Source organism: Vespula pensylvanica, chromosome 3 (genome assembly GCF_014466175.1).
Source record: "Vespula pensylvanica isolate Volc-1 chromosome 3, ASM1446617v1, whole genome shotgun sequence".
Lineage (NCBI taxonomy): Eukaryota > Metazoa > Arthropoda > Insecta > Hymenoptera > Vespidae > Vespula > Vespula pensylvanica.
In genome coordinates this window covers 8,677,849-8,684,033 of record NC_057687.1, presented here as the reverse complement: position 1 = coordinate 8,684,033, position 6,185 = coordinate 8,677,849, and the positions used below count along the sequence as shown (strand labels likewise).

Genomic DNA, 6,185 nt, shown 5'->3' with positions numbered 1-6,185 from the left:
GTTCGTCTCACGTACGTGGCATTTGTACGTACGTTCGTCGTTGGACGGTTCGTTGGTTCGCGTTGATTCGTCATAGACGACGAGTCCAAATTCGTGCGCGAACAAATCGACACTGGAAATCTGTGATTTCTTTGAACGCAATTTTTTCTTTTATTTTTCATTCCTTCTTTCTTAATTATTAATTAATTATCTCATCATTTTCGATTGTTCTTCTTCCCTTTTTTTCCCCACTCTTTTTTTTCTTTTCAATTTTAACAAACTCACGCGTTTCTTGTTCTTTCGATTAATTTTTTTTTCTCTTTCTCTCTCTCTCTCTCTCTCTCTTTCTCTCCATTCTCTCCCTCATTCTCTCCGATCCTTCGAGGACGGAGAGAGTTGTTGTTCTTATAGGGAGAGAGATGCAAAATCGTAGTTGCCTTCGAAAATAATGTTGTGTGATATGTGAGGTGTTAATCAGTTTACAATTTCTATATATCAATCGATCTAACTATCTATCTATCTATCTATCTATCTATCTATTATTCTATCAATTCATATATTTATCTATATCTCTTTGTCGCGGTTTTTTATTGTATACCACGTGAAGAAGAAGAGAAAAATCGTGTTACTTCTGGTGGAGATTTTTATTTCCCTTTCGTCGAACGAGGTAAAAATTCCCGCTATTTTCTATTTTAATTTTTTCTTTCTTCTCTCTCTCTCTCTCTCTCTCTCTCTCTCTTTCTATCTATCTATCTCTCTATCTATTTCTCTCTTTGTAATTGTATCGTATTACTACATGCGGATATTCGATTGGTACTAGTTAACATTTCTAGTCAATTGGTCAAACGATAAATACCTAACTACTACTCGCATTATTTGTTCACCTACGAATTTGATTAACCTCGTAATTGTATCGATGATGTAACGATCACTTTTTTGTAACGATCACTTTTCGAGTAGTCGTTGTAACCCAAAATTCGTTAGTTTCATTGTTTTCTTTTTCTTTTGCTTTTTCTTTTTCTTTTTCTTTGTCAATTTTTTTTCTTTGCTGTTCTCGACTCGAGTGTTTCGTTATAATCGATTTATAGGTTATTACTATCGTTTCATGTCGGCCATTTTTTTTTGTTTTAACGATCTTTATTACTCCATTATGAAAGCTCGTTGGGTTAATCGATTTTATGAAAATTAATTGCGAAATTACGAACGATTTTTGATTCATGAATTTTTGTAGAAAGATTTGTTTTTCTTCTTTTCTCTCTCTCTCTCTCTCTCTCTCTCTCTCTCTTTTTTTTTTTTTAATTTTTTTTTTCGTTTAGTTTTTGATTTCGGAAAAGTTGATCTACGTAAACTTGTAGAATTGATCGTTGAGTTTATACGATGTCGTTTATAAAAAAACAAAATTGAACGGTTTTACGTTTTATGGAAATTCGTAGAAAAATTTATTCTATTTTGGGAAACTTTAATTCACGAGAACTCGTTGGTATTAATCAAGTTGTTTAATTTGTAGACGATGGTCGTTGTTTATAAAAAAAAAAAAATCGAACGACTTTTGAAATTACGAAAATTTATAGAAAAAGTAGTTTTCTTTTTTTCTTTTCTCTACTTTGCAAAACTTGATTCGTGAAAACTCGTTAGTATTAATTAAATTCTTGTTTGATAAAAGAATTGAACGATTTTATGACTTACGAAAGTTAGCATAGGAATTATTAATAATATTTTTCTTTTTTCTATTTTAACTCGTGAAAACTCGCTCGTTGGTTATTAATTATGATTGTTAAACTCGTGAGAAATCGTAGAAAATTTTTTGTTCAAGTTTAGAAAAATGTAGAGAATCGAATCACGAATTAATCGAATCGTACGTTATTATATTATATTTTTTATTATTCTTACATTTTTATAATTTTTGTTATATTATTGTAAATAATATAACATTTGTATATTTTTTGTTAAATTAGATTGTTATACCTTTGTAAAATTGTATTGTTATATTTTTTGTAAAATTGCACATATATTTCGTTTGTTAACGAAAAAACTCATAGAAGTAACGTTTTTAAATTATTATTTCCGAAGGAAAGAAAAATGATTGCACGTTCGATAAAATCGCAAATTCCATTAACGCGAACTCGTATTCTTATAGGGACAACGTATGTATTAGTGGAGATATAAAGCTTCTCTGTTTGTTCGTTCCATTTACGTGCTTTTTTCTTTCTTTTTCCTTTTTTTTTTATCTTTTTTTTCCTCCTTTTTTTTCTTGTTGTCACGGCCGCACCTGTTGTTAGAGTGGAAGTATAGCCCATAGTCTTTCCACGAATCCACTATCGCGTTCTCGTTACCAACAAGGGTGAAACAACTTGGGATTAACTACTTCAATGTGGACCCGATATAAAGATCCTAACGTTTTTATAATTCATATGTGCATAATTTTTTTCTTTTCTTTCTCTCTTTTTTTTTATATAAGCGTAATTAATTGAGTAGCTATATATACATATAATATAAATATAAGACATGTGATATACATATAATTATATATATATACATCAATATATATATGTCATTATATATACATATACATATATATATATATATAATTTGTCTGAACCATGTATATTATTATATAATATATTCAATTATTAATATAATATAATATAATATAATATAATATAATATAATATAATATAATATAATATGTTCAATAATTTATATTATATATATATATATATATGATTTGTCTGAACCATTTATATTATTATATAATATATTCAATAATTTATATTAATATTATTACTATACTGTTAAACATTACTATTATATGTATATATATATATATATATATATATATATATATATATATATTATTTATACTATCAAATTGAATATATAATTGATATATATATATATATCTTTTGTAAGTAGATGTAAGTATATACATACGTATATAGACTGAATTGGATATCGCTGTATAATCAAGTTTATTTTGAACTTTTTATGCATGAATTAGCGAAAATATAATATCTGTCTATCTGTCTGTCTGCTGTGCACGCGCGCATCTGAGTATACGTGTACTGCATCGAATTGGTACATATATAATAAAATTTGTTTTCGACGTTCTATGTGCTTATAAATGTACATAGACAATGTATCCGAGATGAAATGTAAATTGTTAAGAACGGATCCTTCTCAAAACATTTTCTTTTTCTCTTTTTCTTTCCCTTCTTTTTCTTCCCCCCCCCTTTTTCTTTTTTTTTTTTTTTTTTAACGAAGCGAGACCTACTTTTCGAAAAACGATCATTTTTCACGACCTATTCGATATTGTAAATTGCTGTCGAGAGTTGATTGATAAACGATTCTAAATCGATTCGATGTAGATGTTAGATCTACTACGAGCCGACGAAAAAAAGAAAGAAAAAAAAAAAAAAATAATAATAATCCGAAAGAAATAGTCACCTTCGTATTAACGTGATCATTAATTGAAAATCCAATTTTTAACAATTGTTTAACCTGTGATTAAAAGTTTCTTTTTCTAAAATCAATAAAATTCTTTTAAACAGGAAATTTCTTAAACCGTTCTAACATATTTCAAACATTTAACATTGGTTACTAACAACCAATGGGAATATCTGTTTTTAAAAGAATGCTATTGGATCGGACGGAAAGGTTCGATTCGCATTTGTTTGAGGATTTTTTTTTTCTCTTTCTTTTTCCTTTCTTCTTTTTTTTTTCTCTTTTTCTCTTTAGAGAAAAAAATTTGAACGAACTTAAAAGAATACCTTGCTTGGTTCGAACGAAAGTTCTCTCGATTCGTTCTTTCTTTTTCTTTTTTCTTTTTTTTTTCTCTTTTCTTTTCTCTCTCTCTCTCTCTCTCTCTCTCTCTCCTCTCTCTCTATCTTTGTCTTTCTCTATTTTTTTTTTTTTTTTAAGGAAGAAAATTTAAACGAACGAATTGAAATCTTATACGATGAAAATGTTTAAAATTTCGTTCGAAAGAAAAGGCAATATATTCTTTTTCTTTATTTTCATCTTTTTCTCTCTCTCTTTCTCTCTCTCTCTCTCTCTCGTATTCTCTCTCGTTTCTCTTTCGGTTTCTATCAGTTTTTCAATGTTAAAAGAAAGGAACTTTTGTATAAGGGACTTTACAGAACGAAAAAGTTTCCCGAAAAGTCGAAATCGAATATTTTTCATTTCTTCTATCGTCATGTAATGTGTATATGTAATGTATATGTGTGTGTGTGTACGCATGCGAGCATATATATATATATGGATATATATATGGATATATATATATGATTGTAAATACATATATATATATGGATATATGTTGTATGCATGTATGCATGTATGTATGTATGTATGTGTGTGTGTGTGTGTGTGTGTGTGTGTGTGTGTGTGTGTGTGTGTGTGTGTGTGTATGTATGTATGTATGTATGTATGTATGTATGTATGTATGTATGTATGTATGCATGTATATATGTATGTATATGTATGTGTCTAGATATATGCGAATATATATTGGGTAGGCCTATAAATAATGTCGAAATTTTTTATACGATCTGGATATAAAAAAATTTCTAGTTCATTTTGGAAATCAATTATACTTTTTCGAGATTTTTTAGATTAACTTTTAATTGAAATTTTGTACAATTGTCTAAGGGACTTTTTCGCAGAAGCAGATGTAAAATAATTTATTGTTTCGCTTATTGCTCGTGACCAATAATAAACATTTCTCTTTTCCATTTTTCGAATTCTAACCTCAAAAGAATAAGAAAAAAGTTGTTTTAGTTTCTCTATGCAGTTTTTATTTAATTATCAACGGAGAAAGAAAAAACTTTCATTTTGTTTAGAAAACTTTCTCTCGTATTTTTCTACCGCGATCATTCCAAGAGTGGTACTAACTTTAAGTTTAAAGTTAATCAGTGGTTTTCTCGAGTAAACATCGTTACGAAATATCTCGACTGTGTAAGTTGTGGAAAATAGAGAGAGTGAGTGAGCGAGCGAGCGAGTGAGTGAGTGAGTGAATGAGAGAGAGAGAGAGAGAGAGAGAGAGAGAGAGAATAATATGGCGGATTTTTTTATTAGTTCGTCGCAAAAGGTATATAATAGATTAATTCATTTTTGCATATGAACGTGTGTGTATGCTATTTTTTCTTTCTTTTTTTTTTTTCTATGCATAATGGTTATTTATTATAATGGTTTTTACCATTTACACTTTTCATTTTTACAGTCGAACGTAGAATCAACCATTTTTGTTTTATTTTTTCTGTTTCTTTTTCTTTTTCTCTTTTCTTTCTTTCTTCTTTTTTTTTTTTTTTTATACAAGAAAAGAAACGTATTGTTTTACGTATCTACGGATACGTGCGTTAAAAATTTTCTCCCTCCCTTCGTTTTTTCTTCTCTTTTTTAAATCAATATATGCGTGATGCAGTATATGCAAATGTTAATCGGAATTTATTAGAGATAAATTACATGTATAATTTAATACGATAATATTAGGTTGTTTAAATGTAATTGTTCGATAAAAACAAAAGTAATTACTTGGAAGAAATAAATGATATAAATACAAACATCACTTATCGATATTATTGTCGATAAATAGGGGAAAAAAGGGGGAAAAAAAAGAAAAAAAAAAATAAATAAATAAAAGAGAAAATTTTTGTTGGAGAAATAGTAGAGATCTATTTTCGAGAGGAAACGCGCACTCAAACACGTATTTCATTACTTACGGCCGAATGCGTATTTTACAACTTGTTGCTTGACGTAACTCGACGAACTCGTTCGTTGCTACTGGTTATAACGAAAGAGAAATAAATTTTGTCGAATGAGTAACAAGTTTATGTGTATATCTATCTGTATATATACATATACATATACATATATATATATATATATATATATATATATATTATATATGTACTAAGTGCTTTTACTAACTGAATTTCCGAGTATTTAAATTATTCATTATAACTAAAAATTTTTTAAAATAGAATTCGAATATAAGTATTCGAATATTTTTAATGAAATCCTTTTATTCGAATACCCAGTCTCGAATTTTTTATCATTACGCGTAATATTCGAATTATATTAATAATTTTATTATTAAATACTTTTATACAAAACAAATTTAATTTATTAAATGATTACGTCTGTAATGATATTATTAATTATGATATTATTAAATAATTAGAACGTAATTTTACGCAATTTCAAATGCC

At 27.7% G+C, this 6,185-nt stretch overlaps 1 protein-coding gene across 1 annotated transcript in view; it reads left to right on the top strand.

Annotated features, from left to right (window-relative positions):
• The first annotated feature begins 586 nt into the window (after window positions 1–586).
• The window catches only part of LOC122627650, a 247,919-nt gene continuing 242,320 nt past the window's right edge, over window positions 587–6,185 (top strand). Inside the window, exon 1 of the mRNA XM_043808942.1 lies at window positions 587–646. The gene's annotated coding sequence lies outside the window, so the exon portion shown is untranslated. The remainder of the gene's footprint in view (window positions 647–6,185) is intronic.